The following is a 19,393-nucleotide window of genomic DNA, read 5'->3' on the forward strand; positions in this document are numbered from 1 at the left end:
TGCCACATGCTCATTAACTAACACATAAAAAGTACATGCAGCAATGCCTCTGACTCTCCGTCTAGCTTATTTGTTCCTTTACCCACTAGTCCTCTCAATAAATGCCATATTTTCATGACTTAATAGGATCTATAGCTGCATTGCATCGCCTTGAGTCCTCATGCTTAATAAACAGAGGCGGCTGCATGAACCAAGGTCCCTCTGTCAATCAGCCAAGACTAGGAATATCATAACTGAACACTATGAGTAAATTATTGATAGTAGTAGAAGTATTGATATACTGTCTTATATACTGTCTTATCTTGTCTCACAAGGACACTTAAGAAATTAAGTGAAATACATGCATACAAACTATAACATCACACATCTTTTTTCAAAGCATTTGCAAAATATAGTCAATGTTTTTGTGGCACCCCGCTACAGTGCACATCTTTTCACCTTCAGGCGTCGTCTTAGTTCCTCCCTCTCAGTTGGTCAAGGTCCCATCTAAAAGCTTGTCACTCTTCTTGACGAGCTGCCTCCTATGAATGCATCTAGCCTGAGGCTGAGGTAAGTGCTATCAATAAAGACACCACAGGCACTGTCAGTGAGCACTGATGATCTGCTGTACGTGAAGCAATTCTTATATTCATGCAAGAACGTAGCTTGGATTCCAACAAAAAGCACCCCAGAAATGTTCCGGAGCAGCAAAGAAAATGCAGATTTATACATTTCGACCACATTTAGTTTATTAAATGTTAGTTTTAAGTATTCAAAAATGCATATTGCACATGTAATTTGTCTGTTTGAAAAGTAAAAATAGACAACTTTTCTACTTTCTTCTCTAGATGGACTTGATCGCTTTCTATTTACGTCAGAGCCTAGATCCCTAAACCAATGATCTACACCACTTTGGAAATAAGAAAAGTAAAGAAGCATGTATACTGACGGCGTAAATTGAAATTGTCACAGTTTTATATTGAATCTGGGGAGGCAAAACAGAAAAAAAAAGCACTTGTAATGATGTGCAATGCATAGTAATAATATAGTTTGAGTAACATTATTGCTTCGCCCAAATAAGCAAGGATTGGCGTTGATGTGGAGGGGGGAGAAATATTATTGTTAAAAGAAAACAGTAGGGGAAGAGCTGAGTGAGTTTGTTCAGTCATTTAGTTTGTATATCAGTCTTGCAAATCAAGTCTTCATTTTCCCGGGAAACATCATGGCTGGTGGCAAAATTGCCTAATGAAAGCAAGGCTTATATAGAACCAATCTAAACACGGATGGCATCATTATGCTATAGTCATTTCACTGTGCAATCAACATTTACTACACATTGTGAGTTAAAATAAAAATAAAAAGTTGTCTATTTCCACTTTAAAGAATGTGTCTGACAGACAGAAGAACACAAACTGCTTTCATTGCTTTAGACGGTGTCATGTGCTGCTGGATGATCTCAGAGGCCTCGCTGGCTCATATCTGACAAGCATATCTGATTTGTATTTTGGAGACAGTGCAGTGGTCCAGGGACAGGTGTAATCTGTTTGGATTTCTTGGGTTGCTGTCAAGACTGCAGCTGCATTTTCGCATTTTCTCCCAAGTCAGTTTTTCAGTTGTCAGATAAGCCATGCGTTATTTTTTTTTCTGTGCATTGCTGGTTTTCCGGTTTTGTAATTTGGACGTGAAGGATTGCCAATCTGATGGTTGTATCTGCTATCTGCTATCTTTGAAAAATCACATTAACCTTTATAATCACAATTATTTTGGGGAAAGCTAGTTAGCCATTTAGCTAAATACAACTATAGACTGTAGAGCAAAATATCTCTAATCTTATCTCATTGAAATAAAAGTTTCCACGTGTACATGTGCCAGAAATGTATGTTATGTATGTGGTGTTTTCCACATAACGTTGGTAAAACAGCTTGTGTTTCATAAAAAATCATTTATTTCAGTCAGCAACTCGCTTGTATCCCAGCTTTGTTTTGGGGTTGATGTTTTATCAAAGAATCAGTATGAATCAAACCACATCCAGCCTTTTCGTGGCATCTAAGAGAGTTGACGCATTGCAAACAACATTTAGGCAGAGGAAGAGATTCATATTTGTTCTATTGATTCTTAATTTGTGAGGCTTTACATATTTATACAACCTCTGACTGCACACAGCTAATCGTTCAGGCTGGGAATCGGGTTGCCAATCACATCACTTGTTATTGTGAGTATTCTACATGTAGTCGCAGGAAACAGTCAATGAGGCACAGCATGGGCAGGGCAATGCTAAAGAAATGCAGACAATCTCCTCGCTGTGCTCCCAATGAAGCAGAGGAGATGTGCAGAACAATATCATTTGATTGCCCCACAGTGCGGCTCGCAGGCATGCCAGCCTGATTCTCCACAGTCCCTGCGGATCAACACCACGGGGCTCCTCCAACCACCGGACTCCATGTGAAGTTGTTATCCACCATTTTAAAACTCGGAAAGTTTAGAAAATAAGTTGAGCCTTTCCAGTATTGTAGGTTGGCTCAAATTTGGCTGAACCAATTATTTGTGTTCTTGCCAAGAGTTGCATGAGACGACTATCACAACACTCATATCTGTCCATTAAATATGAATGTTGAAACATTTGGTCTGGCTCTGTCCAAAGTTTAATCTATGTCTACCTCTTCAGTCTCTCAAGTCATTGCAACGAACTAAGAAATTGTCCCGGCAGACCTGTAACTTTCCCATAAAACAACAACTTTTTTTAGGTTTGTGTTAGCTTGGTATTATGCTAGGCTAAGCTAACTGTCAGCTATCTGTAGCTTCATATTTAGCATATCATCAGCACATGGTATCTTCCCGCCTAACTAACTCTTAGCAATAAAGAAAAAATATTAAAATTATTTATATTTACCAACATTAAGACATCCACTCAATTTGACAATACAGTGGTCCCTCGCGGGGGATACGTTCTAAAAATAACCCGCAATAAACGAAATCCGCGAAGTAAGTTTTACAATTATTATACATGTTTTAAGGCCGTAAAACCCCTAACCATACACCTTTATACACCTTTTTACACGCATTTTATACAGTACTCCCTTAATCAGGACGCAGTGTGGTTCTCCCTTAGCCAATATAGGACGCAGAACACAATGCGCGTTCATACTGTACAGTACGCAGTAAAAAAAAAGCATGCAAAATTACACTGATAAAAATCCGCGAAACGGCAAGTCCACGAAAAGTGAACCGCGATATAGCGAGGGACGACTGTATTGATAAAGATACATTGGGAACATTTCAAACTCTTCGGTAAATCAATCCGAGTAGCTATGTCCAAAGATAATTCCAAAATAAAATCAGTCATGGTCACTGTGCTGCAAGAAATCATTTTGATATCCTAATGATAGCTCTCACAGGCGTTAACGTTAGGTCTGTGCACCAGTGGTCGTAAAAAAAATAGTGTTTGTTGGATATTAATTTCACCACCACTCCCTTTACATTTCTTGGCATCCTACACCACACACAGTGTATCTGGCATCGGGAAATTAGAGGATTAATGATTGTGAGTATGAAACTGAAGGTTATTCTACAGAGCAGGGGTCAAAGTAAATTACAAATAGCATGCTGAATGAAAGTGTGAGGGTTTATACTGAAAATAAATTGTAAGCCACACCTGAACTGAGGGGACCAAATTGGATGAAGGGTAATTATAGTTCATTAGAAAAAGTGCTTTTGGAGCATAACTCTGACATTCCTTTTCAGGGGAAATTAGATTTCAGGGGATCAGCGTGACCTGGGCTTTAAATGGCTTCTATAGTTTAGCTTTTCTGGGGAAACAACTGACTCCTACCATTTGTACGATTCGTATAAGTCTTGATTGGTTTTCAAACCTTTTTATTTCTGCAGCAATTAATGCTGCTACTTGAGAAGTTTGCTTGGCTTCTCATGGGGGAAGTCATGTCCTCCTAAGCACTGGAGCAATAATTTGACTGTGGGGAGGGAAACTATTCATCCTGAATTCTCTGTAAAACAAAGCCTTAATACCTATTAAATGTCTTTGACATCACACACAGCAAAATAACCACTTCCTGACAACCTAACTCTACTTTAAATACTCCATTCTGATTACATTTAATAGCTGAAATGAATGAATGCAGTGCAGCTCATTTATCCATGTGATTTAATGAAAGCAGGATGTGTCCCCTGATTATAAAAAGCCAAATAATATTTTTTTAGGCTGTGAGATGTTATTCTGCAGAGTGGCTAGCCCAATAAAGAAGCAACTACTGGCTACAGAAATATATCCCAAAGAGGAAAGATTTCTTTAGGATAGTACAAAAAATCAACCCATTTTAAAGAGTAACATTGAGCATATGGGAGATTTTTGGATAGTAGTCGAAACATAAACTAGTCTTTTATTTTGCTCTTTGGAAGGCCTTTCTTGGAGGCTGCAGCATCAGCAAGAAACTGCACACTAAAAAAAGGATATAAAACAAACCCAAGCCTATGAAGTCAACCAGCAGCCTGCTGAAAAAGAAAAAAAAATCAAGTAGATGCAGTATTTAATTACTGGAAATTGTATAGTGTAGAATCTGTAGGTAGAGCTTGTTTTTAAGAAACGTATTAAAAGACTGTGAAAGGAACATGATCAAGAAAGCTGTTCTATACACTCCTTTGACAATAATCATGACCAGATTACCATTAATAGTCTCTTCTTTGGCATGGTAACATGTGTTACAGTATAGTGTATAATGTAGCATATCTCTTTGTCCCATGCATCATGTCCTTGTGTTTTATATTCCATCTGAAACCTTGTCAGTGACTGAGGATTGCTCTGACCTATAATTCCAACCTGTCCACCAACAGCGTTGTTCTTCGATATATTGTCAGTCAGCACAGAAAATTAGCCCCCACTAGGTGCCATTTTTGTGCATTAGAAATAATATCATCCTCCATTTACTGCATAAGTAATTTCTTTAGAATCTATAGTGAGAGACTTATGATATGGTTGTTATAGAATTTTTCATATCCTATTTTCTAATGTGATTATACCTGGAGCATCATTTATATGCATGATCCAAATTTCAAGCACACTCTTGTTGCTGGTCTCTCAGGGGCTCTGTTGCCCTGAGGATCTGTACATAACACCTGCTTTCCACCATTTACTGTACAAGGTGATTTTATCAAAATCTATTTCGAAAACTACTAGTGATGAAAGAAATATTAACATATTTTCCTTAAAGCACTTATGAATAATTCTATGTCAACAGTGGATTAAATGGTAATGTGTAATGTGACAGGGCTCGGTCATACAAACTCAGAGATAATTACATCCAGCTCCACATCATCATCACCATAATCATCATCATCATCCCGTCAGCTCTTTTCAGCGTTTTAACGTCTTTCAACTCAGTCTTTAGGTTTTTGTTTACTGGCTCTAATAAACTCACTGTACTATACCTGGTCAGCACCAAACAACAGACAAAGTTAGTGACTTGTTTGCTGTGAGCATGATGAAGCATTTTCAACTTTAAACCTCATTTCTTCTTAGGAGGTGGTGAAGACCAAAACAGAGCTAAAAGAAGAATATTTAACTTTACTAATTTACCTATTTGACTGTTTGCTGGATGTGTAACTATGGAACTTTACAAACATGTAAGCCATTTAAACTTTATACTGCGATAATATGGTAATGTTGAGTTTGCAGGTTGGAAAAATAAAACTCTATAATGTATTTAATTACATGCAAAAATCCAGCATATAATATTTTATACTTTGTTAAAGTGCACACATTACCATTAAGATGTAAATATGACCATCTGCCATGGTGAGTGCATAGAATAGAATTATTGCTATTACTAATGCATTAATGTGTGTATACAGCCTTTTGTGAAATGTCAAATGATATCACTACTCTACGTCAGTAGAGTACTTACAAAATGAAAAAAAGGAAGAATACAGAAGGACTATAATATGACTGCTATCGAGATTTTCTATACCCATAGTTCAAGTTTCATCCACGCTATTTGAACTCTGCGGCACTCTTCTGCCCTGAGGATCTCTGCATATCCCCCTACTAATTTCCTGAAGTGTTAAGCAAGGTGAGAAAACTCGGATGAAAAACCAACCAGCCACCAGGCAGAAAGAATCCAGCCAAACACCTCTGAGTCATGGCGCAGTGTCTTTCTCTCCTTCCCCTCCACTCATTCGCTCTTTTCTCCCTCCTGCTTTCCTCCAGTCCCTGCTTCATGTGAGAGACTGGTTCTTCTGATCTCCTGCCTGCAATACGAGGCCCTGGGCACACTTGGCCATATATGTCCCATGGGGAGCCTGTACTGTCAAACTCTCACAGGGCCGTCCTGCCTCTTATCCTCCTTCAACCCGTTGCCACTCAATGATGCTCATTTGAAGGAAGTTCATTCATTATGTAATGCTGTCTTTAATAATTTATCCTCCACTGAGCTTCCATTAACATGCAGTGAGCTCAACCGTTTCCTTCGTGTTCAACAGTGGTGATCGGTGTGTTTGCCACCTTAAATGCTAATAGTTGTCACGCTGTATGTCCTACATCTCCCTGCAGACCAGATACAAGACTTACAATTCATGCCAAGTGTTAAATCTTTTTGAAGTTTTTGCCTTTCCTCTCTAATGGCTGGAAGGTGAGTGTATGTGTGCATGTGTGGGGGGGAGTTTTAAGGGTATGGACAGCTTAAATAAATAGGAGCCATTGTATAATCATCATTAACCCTTGTGTATTAATTACTTGTGCATCTAAAAAGCCTCTGTAGCCTCTAAAACGGTCACCCAGTTACAGTTGTTATCTGTCCAAGTCCAGTTTAAGTGTTCAGCCCACTAAGCCAATACACTGTTTATAGGACGTGACCTTAGCTTTCCCTTTAGATTGCTGTCTGCTCGTAATGTTTTGTGTCAGAGTGACTTGAGCCAAGCGATGTGGTTGAGTGTTGGATTCCCTCCAAGAAGTGTCCCTTTATTGATTTGAGTCTTTTATTGCACCATCAGTAGCCATTAGGGTTTTCATATTTTTATTATACTTCTTATTAAATGTTTTCATGGAAAGATGCTGTTAACTAAAATTGCTCAGCAGTGTTTAAAGTTGAATCAAACTGATATTCTTTTGTCTTAAACTAGAGTCTACAATATTTATTTGTGTGGACTTGGATTCATTACTCTTTGCTTATTATTTGAATTATTTAAAGAGTGCTGTATGACCTAATTAAGTCTGATTACAGATCACTGTGGCTAATGTAATTATCCAAACATCTTCTTGGAGGATGTGGGAAACTGAGGATGCTTTTGAGGGAGGGGGGTTCTTTCTCTTTTTTAGTAAAATGACTAAAGAATTGATCACAAAAATGTTAAAAAGGTTGGAAGTTCATACAGACAGGAAGCTTAGAGAAGACTGCTTGATGTAGAAGATTAAAGAAAATGTGGTAGATGACTAAAAGAGAACTTGCAAGAGATTGCCAAGTTTTGTTTTCAGCCTTAACTGACTTTGAATCACTTGATAACGCCAAAGCCTTTTTTCATCATTTAATTACTTAATAAAGTGTTTACTCATATCCTTTGCACATTATGCTTCTAAGTAAACTGCTTCTTTCATCAATTGGCATCTGTTTTGCTTCTTTCATCATACACAGATTTCTCTTAGTTACCTTTTGTTCTAAGTCTTTGAACCTACGCACCTGAGACATTTGCTTTTGGAAAAAAAATAATAAAGCAGCGGCATCTCCACCTCAACATGTTTAAAAGTAACTGTAGTATTTCAGAATTCACCACATTGCAAACTGAAATCTTTTTTGTGACAGGAGAAAAGAAAGTGTTGCTTGGATCTCGCTATCAACAGGTACTTTTTGGAGTGATCAGGCTCATTATAAAAAAGAATGTTGAAGGTGAACTGATTGAATATGTATGATACGGTTTATTCAAGAAATGTATTAAAAGCATTAATATAGTATTTGTGACTACTACTGAATACTTCACAAAGGCTTTGACCAGTTTGGTTCATGTCAATCTTTTGATACTTTTTGTGTGTGTGTTTTTAAAGTTGAAAATGTATTCATGATAAATGTTTTTTTTATTATACAAATATAAATCACCTACAAGGATAAAGGTAAGAAGAAACTCAGGGTCATGTTTCACCTGTTATTATGTTACATGGTCAAAAATCACTGAGGCAGTTTCAGAATCGTTGCAGGGAGACCATCATCTCTGGTATTTAAGCATGAAGGACAGAAAGGTCAGATGACAAGCTGTGAATGGGACTTATGTCTTTGTAAAGTTAGTAGTGGAAAAGTTGGGATTACATTCTTCTGTGTAAAGAGGTCATGTGAACAATACAGTACCTGAGCCAGAATAAAAGTTACAATGTCAGGAGAGATCAAGCCCCTCCCTGTCAAGGCCTCTGGCCCAGAATACCACAGAGCTGGCCTGTCACAGGGTTACACAGCGTAGGCAGGAGGTGCTTTCGAATGCATACCCTGGGACCAGCACAGGTCAACACTTTGAGCTTCCAGCTCTTCACTTTTATTGGGGATCCAAAGAACCTTGAAGTGCTAAAATCGAACACAAGCGTTTGCTTGAATGTCCTCGGGCAGGGGAGGCATCGGAATGACATATAGAGTCTGACGGCAGCCTTAAACTGTCTGTTGGCATGGGACATCCTGCAGAGCGCAAGAACCCACCTGGGGCTACAGTAAAGAGTTTGACATGTTGCTGCCCCTGCTGTAATATTGATGCCCACTGCAATGTGTGAAAAGCCTTTGTGAACTGTCCATTGTGGTGAATATAATCGCGAATGACCTTCACATTTTTGAGAGCCCTAAGTGAGATATTGCTTGAGGGCCCTTGGCTGCCATTCTTCATCTTAGAAAGGTCTACTTTATCACCAGTACTACATCTTTTATTGTATTGTATAGTAAATACATTTATGTGGACCCCAGGTACTGTAGCTATTGTGTTTACAGTACCTAATTCTAATCTAAACTAACCATAAAGCCTGGCATCAGCTCAAACAGGGAGTAGTTTAATGGCATTTTGGAGTTGGCTCTGTGTATGTTTATGGGAAGTCACTGCTCCCAAAGGCTTGGAGCTATATAAAACTGTACAGTGAATTAAGAAATTACTTTATATTTAAAAAATATTCAATAAAACTTGGATGAAAACAACTTCAGTTTTATTTTTAATTAGATATTTTAACAGGCTTCAAATGGCAGTGCCATTTGTTTTAGCAAATGCCCAATATTAACATAATGTGTACGTTTAAGTAACAAAGACAAACTGTTATTTCAACCTAAACCACAATGTTTTCCCAACCGTAAAGTTAGAGCAGGCAATGTTGGAGAAATTAACGAGACAGCTAGATTTTCCCTTCAGACTTCAAGTCCCCATAAAAAAAACATATACATACATAATGAATGCAGGCAGAGTGTGCACAAGTAGGTAGGCAGGTAGGTAAACCGGCAGATAGGACAGCCACAGTTACCCATTTTGTGGTTTCTAACACATTTGATGTAAAGAGAATTTAAACAAATATATAGCAAAAAACATGCTTCTAAAATAGAAATGCATTTATCAAAGTAGTTAGTCTAACCATGATCTTTAGCTCACTGTTGTTATGCTTTTGGAAGAAAGTGGCAAATGATGTCATCCTGCAGAAAGGGCTGGCAGACCACAAAACAGTGTCTCAGTGTCATTTTTGAGGGCAATTTATTTATCTAAGAAGAAAGGTTACTAGGAACAAAATGTTCCAGATAATGATTCAGTTATCTCACCTTTTACTTTTGGACCTGAAGCAGAGTTCGTTCCAATCTTATTTTTTTGGTATATTTTTGTAAGATTTACAGGACTGAAATTGGAATATGGAAATGCAATATAATATGCATAACTATGTTTTCATTAGTGTATAATGAAACTAAGAACTGTTGTTTTTTTTAAATCAACATGCTTCTTCCACAAGGTCGTGTTGGGAAAACCCTTCAAAATATGCAAAATATTCTTGTCTCGCAATGTTTCTGCTTTTGTATGAGGAGAAAACCAAGAATACATTTGTTCACATACCCCAAAGACTAGGGTTTGCATCCTGAGTGATACAAACATTGGCTTTTTATTTGATTTTTTTTCCTTTTTCCAGTTACAGTTTGGTAAGGTTGAGAAAAAGATCATGGTTTGGGTTAAAATAATAAGTAAACATTGAGTTTTGATTTCACATGGGTCATGAACAGCAGCTTTTTAGGCGAAAGCCCTGAAGGCAAACTCTCCTACGTGCAGAAACAACAAGAACAAATCTCTAAAGAATTTAGCAAATGGAGGGTTACCGTCAAGACTCAACCCTGTACAGAATGAACAGATTCTAGAGTGGGTCTTTTGTGTTTTTCCTCATAATCACTGTAGTTTCTCCTTCACAATAGGAAAGGTAATTACACCACTAGATGATACTAAATCACACTGCTCCTTCAAATTAACATTTCACATGTCACTCAAGACTAACAACTACTCATTATACAATTACATACAATTACTCATAACCCTGGTAAAAGATGTATGTACATCTTATTTATTATTACTGACATAAAATTCACAACTTCCTTCAATCCTTCAGGAAAAAAAACAATCAGAGCCTTTTCCTAAATAATTATTAACAAGAGGCAACTCATACTATCAATATGATCTTTCAAGTATTATAACATAAATATAACATACTGTATTCTGATCATTTAGGTAAATGATAGTGTTATCAAAGCATCTAAACAGTTAGCATCACCACAGACTCTTCAAGGGGTCAATGGGCCCCATTACAACTGTCTGACAGGGGTACTGGTTTCAACAAACAATCATCTACACGTCCTTTGTAGTGAGTTACTGTATGCAGCTGTGTATGTGGGACAGTGGCTAAAAGAAGGGACAACCTTACACATAAAACAGATGTCCTCAAAGCTCTCTCCATCATGTAAAGAGGACTTCTAAAAAGAGCTGACTCCCACAGTCAGCTCAGGCACTTAACTGCCGAGGTCACACCTTCATATCAGACCAAAGATGTCTGACAGAAGGTGCCAAAAGTAAAATGGATTGTGAGACCCAGCTTTGACTCAGCTTTGTCTATAATCACCATGAGTACCTTGAAGCCATGGGCCATCATCGCAAGGGAAACGCAAACTTTTAGATGACAAGGATGGATTTGATATGTAAGGGAAAGTACTGAATGTTAAATTTGAAGACCTGTCCCATCTATCAACTCAAGATAGGCATATGCGCTTTAACGATAGCACGTCTTCCTCCTTTATGAAATGCACCTCCATTTTTTGATGTGTGTGAGATATATCTGGAGGTGACTCTTTGGTGCAGAGGAATGTAGAGGGGGAGCTTCTTCTTTTCTTTTTTTTTTTTTTTGTTTCTCAAGAAAATTGGGCAGCAGTTAGGAAACTGGATCCCTTTGATATAAACCCAAGATAGACAGCTCTGAAGTAAAGTAAGCTGAAAAGTATGGCAACTCTCACAAGCAGCCGGAGAGTGCCAGAGAAAGAGAGGAGTTTGTTGAGGTCATTGTTAAACCCAGTAGTATAGGCTTCACAACAATAGATTTAGTGGAGGAAATCACTTCACAGGTCTAACACTTACAAAACCCGAGCACACAGGGGAGAACTCCTGGTGTGCTTTTAAGTGCTAAAGATTTTATACAGCCCCATTTTCTGGACAGATGCTGTTATACAGTCTTGCACAAATTGTACCTATTGTTATGCCTGCGCAGTACAGTTAGAACAATTATTCAAAACACCATCAGCTGTCCTGTCAGCCCCCATCACAGCAAACATGACTTATTACGGATAGAACGTGGTGGATTCATGGAGAAAAAAAAACTACAGCATGTTATGTGTTTGAAGGGTGAAGTCTTAATCTACAGAGCCACGTTGTTGCAGAGTGAGCAGCCTGTTTGTTGGCAGCGACCTGGTGTCAGTCAGTGTGAATTCTGCTGACTTTATTCTCCTAGTGGGCATCAGAGGAGGCAGGAGAGCAAGAAGACCTCAGAACCATGTACGAGCAGCCAGCCATACAAAATGGAAAAAGCATCCTGCAGGACCTTGAGGGAAAGCCCTGATAAGAATTTTGTCTTATCATAAATCCTACAACTGAATTATTCATATGTGGCAATTATATTCTATCTCTTATTTGATTCACAGTCGAATGTGGGCGTGAAAACAGTTCTTTGAAGTTGGGAAATGTTGGCCGTTGGCTCGGGAAACAAGTTAACAAAAACATTTTTTTGTATTAGCAGTGGATGCTAGCGTAGCCTGCTTTGATTATAACTGGCTCACTCATTGTTTCATAATCATTCGGGACAGAAGTGTGTTTTTTTTTTTCTGAAACAGGCAGATAATACGCAGTGACAGGCAGTTAGAGGGATGTGATTTATCATTTGTTTTACAATTAGAATCTATTGCTATGCAAACATTATTGGTCTATGTGATTAGATTTAAAAAGCACTCTCAGGTAAACAATCATAACACAGGTATCAGTGTATGAAATCACATTTATTGTTTGTATTGAGATTAAATTAGGGATGCTGGTTGTGTTTTGTTTATTAAACAGATACCTGTCATTTCTTATTTCGCAATATATAGCTATAGTTACAGTTATATAGCAGTAATAAAATATCAAGTACTGCAATACCTGCAGTACCAATTCAAATGAACCACATAACGCTCTCTTATATTTTGATCATCAGTCGACTTTCATGATTACTTGATCATTATCTGAACAAAGCAGAAAACCTGACCCACTGAAGGTCAAGGTAACAACCTCCACCTGAACTTTAGCAAGACTAAGGATAGTGGAGAAGATGCAGAGGAGGAACTACACCCCCTTTAATATCAATGGCTCTTTGATGGAGGGAGTGGACAGCTTCAGGTACCTTGGTGTTCACATCTCAGAAGGCCTGACAGAAATAAGTCATTAAGGATCCAAAACACATGGATAACAGCATGCTACAGTCAGGAAGAAGGTTCTAGATACACTAGTACTCAAAGTCTCAGGAAAAGCTTCTACCCTCAGGCCCCTAGGTTTCTAAAAGACTCACTTATTCCTTATTTTTGTTTAGTTCCAATAAGAATGCATTGCATTGAATTGTATTCAGCTATGCTTATCATTTAAGGTACAGTAACTGCTAAACACACCAGGCTGAGCTGGCTCATGGCTCTGATAGATGAAACAGTTCTTTCGCACCTCAAAGGTCTCCTTTATGAGCTTGGAGGCATTTAAGATCAAAGCAGGTTTCATAAAAAAAGAATTTTAGGTTAATTTCAACATAAACCACGTTAGATATTAGAATCACTTTATTGCTCAGTAAAAAAATTGCCTTTCATTATAAAAGTGCAGCGAATTCAATTGACCAAGGTTCTTATGACTCTCTAATGTGTGATGTGAGAAATAAATTTCACTTAGCCAAACCCATCTGCTCTCTTGACTCCTCACCTTGGACTCTATCTAGAAAAATAAGATGTAAGTGGTTAGGTTAGTACTGGGTAAACTGAAATTAACTGAACTTGAAAAAGTATACCCAAAGTACAAGGTTATAACATAGGCCATTATAGAATGAGCCTTTATAGTCTGAGCCAGCATCTGTCCTCGTGACAGTCAGGATATGAGTGTGTGCTGAGCCTACGTTTGCACTCCTTAATATGCAGCTCCAGCGCATTGAATTCTTGTGAGTGAGAAAACAAATGGAAACCCAAAGCACCTTCCTCATGGGACAAGCAGAGATTCGCAGTACAAATGCGAGATAACATCGCATCTAAACAGCTGCATGCCAAATACATCAAATCCGTGTTACTGTAAAGATCACATGTGCAGATTTAGCTGCGCTGAAGCTTTGGAAACAAAGCAGATTTAGTTTGCTTGTTTGTGGTGGTAGTTTATATCTACAGCCTGAAGAAAGCGGCTCAGGCTCTTTCTCTCTCTCTCTGCAGGGGGTCCTCACAACAGTCCAATATGGCATCATGGTTTGGAATGAGAAAAAAAAATGCAGTGATTTCACATCGATTACTGTGTTGTGTAGGGGGAGTTATCCAATTGCTGAAAACTCCCCAAACAACCTCCTCAAATCACGCTTAATGACAGTCTATTTGTACCGACCGTGCTGTGTATGAAGTTTTTCCCACTGCTTTTGAAATTTGTGCGCGTCTGACAACAAATGTCCACCAGAGAAAAAAAGCAGCCACGTGGCAAATTACACACTCTGTCATACATGCTAAAGAGGAAAAGATGAGTCTGAGATGAGCACATGGACATGGATGAAATTGCTTTGGTAAGCCTGTTAAACATGTCTGTGTTCAGCAAGCCAATGCATTGCATGGTCTGCTTATCTACTACCACGATGTTTTGCTTAGCTGATAAATTTAGCATCTGAACCAACTTTTTGTAACATGTGCAAATGAGTTAGGCCTATATGTCCACTACAAACCCCACACATTGTGCACACGGCTCACGTACACACACCGACGGAGGGGAGGGAGAACCAGAAGGATAGCAAACACAGCACAACAGGTGGTGTAAAAATATAGCAGCTACAGTGGACAATGAGATCAATATACAACCAGGGTGGGTCCAGGCAAAATGGACACACAGAAAACTCCAAAAACACTGCACATTGTCCTGAGTTGTTGTAAAACAGCATGTTACACAACAGCTTAAAAGTCAGAACAGATGAAATATGCTTCTTACAGTACCAAACAGTGGCCAAGTGCACACAAAACACGATGAAGTTGGCACATTGACCTTATCACTAAAAATATATTCATACTAACCATGAAGGTTAGTATGAATATAGTTTTGAGTGTTCCTAAAAAGTTGTTATCCAACACAGCCAGCACTTCATCTGTCTGAGGATGTTTTAAAACAAATCTACCCATTATGCAAATTCCCAATATGACTAACTAATTTGGCTAATTTTAGACTGCAAAAAAAAACAAGATTAGACAGATTAAACTACTGATATGGAGAACCCCTAAGCAGGTGTGTAGTTCACTTTTGCGTTTGATTGATTCTGTTTGTGGTAACTTGATTAGAGGAGTACTTCAGAAATTTAGTACTGCACTTCTTTTCAGTTGGGGGAATCACAAGAGGCTGGTTAAAACAAACGTGCAGAATCTGGGCTGAGGCTGAGAGAATCAGATATAGATATAAAAAATGTTTTTTTATTTTGAGTCTAGCTCCAAAACCACTGGATCCTGCATTGGTGACATTACCAGGGTTATTTTCTCAGACTTTATACAGCCTACATAGTACTATCTTAACAATAATAATACAAAACTTTTAATAAGTAGACCAGTATTTATGTGTAAAATCAGGTGCCATTTTTAAGGACAAATTTAAATAAGAATACACAAGTGAGCACAATAAAAATTTAAATAGTACTGGACTTGACTGTAACAACAAGAGGCTGTGTGACATCAAATTGCAAAACACAAACTAATGGCTACATTGTGATTGGAGCCTTGAGGGGTTGGAGCCTATTGTTAGTTTCCAAGTTTGCTTGATTGCCAATCCAGCCTTGGCTATAGAGATGTGAATCTGTTTTGTTATCACCATATTTTAATCATGATTCCTGCCTCTGATTCATGTATGCACATGCTTAACAGGTAAATAAAACATGAACATCTGGAGAACCTCTGGAAAAACAAATGCACATTCATAACAGGTCCTTTTGAAACCTCACTGTGAGAACAAGCTGTGAGAAGCACATTTGATATTTTGTAATGATTACTTGTCAAACCTCTAACACTTAAGACTAAAGTTCCAGCTCAAATAAATGTAAATGCAGATTCAGTGTCAGACATTTGGCCTCAACTCTGCACACTGTTAAATCTGTCAGCAGCTGTTCTTTAGGTGTTAGAAAGGTGTTAAGGTTGATGCTTTCTTTTCAATAATAGATGATGGGGAGGCTCTTGCTAGATGGAGTGCTGGGCAGTGGGATGGGCAGATGGGTGTGTGCAGCATGAGAATCAATAGGTGATGTTGCATTTGTCAGATCTTGTGGACAGGACATGCTGTGTGTTAGATATCATCCACACACCTCCACAAGGGTCTCGAATACAACACTTTTTTTTGCTGTATTATCTTTGATTGGGTTTGTGTGTGTGTGTGTGTGTGTGTGTGTGTGTGTGTGTGTGTGAGTGTGAGAGTGTTTTTCCGAAAAGTTTCATAAACTCAAGGTTTCCAAATAAATTTTTTCATGGTGAAATTCTTCAGTTGTATATGTGCCCATTTGTAATGTTTTACCAGCTGATATACAGTGTGGAATAAATAGGTTGTATAGATAAAATGCATAAGATGATAAGATGTATGGCTCCCACAGGTATCACACTGCACTGTCTGTAAAATAGAGTTACTTAGAATCCTGTAATCTGATCTGTTGTTTTGGGTTGGAACAAAAGACCAGTTTCTATCTAAAGTTCCTCTGACATCTTAATTACACAACCTATTGACATAAGTGACACAGCTAACAGCTCCAAATACAAGTGAAGCATGCAGTGACAAACCATTGGCTTTGATGGATGTTTTCCCCATCCACTCATTGGTTTCCTGTATTTTTTTAAGGGATGGCTCAAAGGATGACACTTTCAGTCAGCAAAATGTTCCAGCACTCAAATCGACTTGAAATTTTCCATACACTTTCAGGGTCCCTAAAGGATAAATCCTACTGACTTTGGCAATCCCCTGACTTTAACTTTAGTGCCATCACAAGATTAACACTGTTTTAACTATTGGATGTGTTTCCATGATATTTGTTACAGATATTCATGTTTCCCATATTCATTTTAATTACTTTTTGTTACAGATATTCATGTTTCCCATATTCATTTTAATTACTTTAATGTTTTCATCCAGCACCATCAGGTCAAAATTTCAGTTTGTCAAATGCTTTGGTTTATGATTAAATACCAAAACTAATGACATTGTCATCAGCGTACTTTGTGTTTAATGCTAAATAGCAAATGTTAGCACAGAGCTGCCAACTTTTCAAAAAACCTTGGAGTGAGATTCTGTAAGGGATGAAAATTTTGTACCACGCACCCCGCGCACAGACACGTATGCATTTTACCCATGTTGTGCCCTGCATTCTAGTGCTTTGCGGGGCTAAAAGACATTGATTGGGGCGGCCTACAGGAGATGGACAATATTAGTTACTAGTTATTAGTTAGTCTGTGAAGCAAAGACAGCTGAAGGAAATTTTGGATTAAGGAGATGTGATGTCCTTTTGGGGTGGGTATGCTAAAAATGTGTAATACTTTATTCTGATTTTATGTTCATCTGATCATGACTTGTAGGGCCTTCTAAACTTGAGCTAAATATTCATCAACCAGAAAACCACTGTTGTGCCTATGAGTGTACTGTATGTACCACAATATCGCCTTATTAAATTACAGACTTTTTTGTAAAGATTTGACCATGGTATTCATTGACAATCAGTGGTATTCAACCAATTCTTCACTCAAACTTAATCCATTTAATTATTTAATTAATAAATGTATTCGTAAGAGCACTCAGATTTATGTTTAACAAAAACATGACACAAGATTAGCTAGGGAGAAATGCTTCACTATTGAAAGCCCACAAACAAAACAAATACTGAGCTTACACATCAGCCTTTGAAGCAAAACATCATAAATCAATGGATCATAAGAACATGAAAATAACAATGACAGGCTAGGATTTGTGGGCAATGTTGTACTTTCCTGTGGCCTTCTTGGAGGCCTTGATGACCTTAGTGGGGGGCTCCCATCTGAAACAGGGTTCCAGGTTGGCCATCTTTGTAACCATTATCGAGGACAGGGTGCTATCTAATGCCAGGCTATTTCTGGTTTGGGTCTTGTTAAGACCGACGGCTGAAAACACCCTCTCCGCATTAGCATTGGAATGGGGCAACACCAGGACCAGCTTGGCGACGGCAGCAAGCCTCTTAAATTCTTTGGCTCCTGTCACCTATGGAAAATAAAGAAAGAACAAAATGGAGAAACATACTATATTTTTATTGAGTAATACTATACAGTAGCAAAGTATAGCAAACTCCTGCCAAAAAGTAAGACAAATAAGATGTGTACTTTATTTTTACGTGCCGCAATTTCAGCCCAGAAGCTTTCAATTTCCGTGTCATCCTGAACTGAAGTCATTGGCATTGTCTGGTAATTTGGGAACTACTCTTCCAGGTGGTCAGGCTCCTCTGGCCCATGGAATGGGAGGAAATGGGGAAACCTATTTTAGAAAGAGTTACAGGTTGTTGCACTTTAGGTACATTTTCATCAACCAGCAAAAGTTTATTTTAGAGGAAGTCACATAAAAACAACTCATGTGCAGTATAGGAGTGAACATATTTCATCATAAAATATATTTTAGTTTGGACGATACTGACAATAATTGAAGATGATACTGACAGTAACTGAAGAAAGAACTAACCTTTCGACAAAGTAGAGGACATCTTCAATGCCACTTTCAGCCCTCTGCCGCACATGGTATTGGTATTTCACCTCTCTGTTGCTCTCTCTCCATCTGTCTATGCCCTGTGTGTTGTTCCTCTGTCTGTTGTCTGTGGTCTGGCTGTTCTGGCTGCTTCTTTAAATAACATAATTAATTTCTCTGTTGTCCTTGGCCTGGCAAAGGTCTTTTACGAGACATCTTTGCAACCTTAAATAAAAAAAAAGTCAAATGGTTATGTTGGTTTACTTTCAGCTGCAAAAAACACATGTCTGTGTGTTATTTCTTGTCTTTATGTTAAATTCTTTGGAGTGCATCTTACCAGTTCGAAGTGCTATCAAACCATAACGAATTACACAAATTGTCCACGCACACAGAAATCTCTCTAAACAGCAAATCTTCGAAATGTGCTAGTAGACATTAGCATTTAACTCAAAGTACAGCTACACCCTAGCAAATCTTAGGGTGACAATATATTCAGCCCTGGACCCTCAAGTGTACTGCACGTTCATGGATGCACTTGTGCACACATTGTAGGCATTTTCATCAGGGTGGGGGTACAGCTATTTCAGCACTTAGTTCAAGTTTAGCACCTTTAAATACCATGGGTAATATGAACTTAGTATTTCCATTGCCATTCCCTTGACAAAGGAGTAAGGGTCCTGGAGGTCATTAAAAAAGACTGACTTTCTCTTAGACACACTGACAAGTTTCACAAATGAGGCGTGTCTATGAATCATAGGGTAGCAACAGCCTTGTCAATGACAAATCAGTGTTAAATTCAGATGCATGATACATTGTTTTCATATTGGGTTAGGTAATAGTGTGTGGACAGAATATGATTAACATCTATGTAAGGGCTGAAAACAAGTACAATATTATTATATTACTATTATTTTAATTTTGGTGAAAACCAGACCAGTAAATGCAAAAAAATGCCAGCCTCTCCACT

This window comes from Larimichthys crocea, chromosome III (assembly GCF_000972845.2).
Source record: "Larimichthys crocea isolate SSNF chromosome III, L_crocea_2.0, whole genome shotgun sequence".
Classification (NCBI taxonomy): Eukaryota; Metazoa; Chordata; class Actinopteri; family Sciaenidae; genus Larimichthys; species Larimichthys crocea.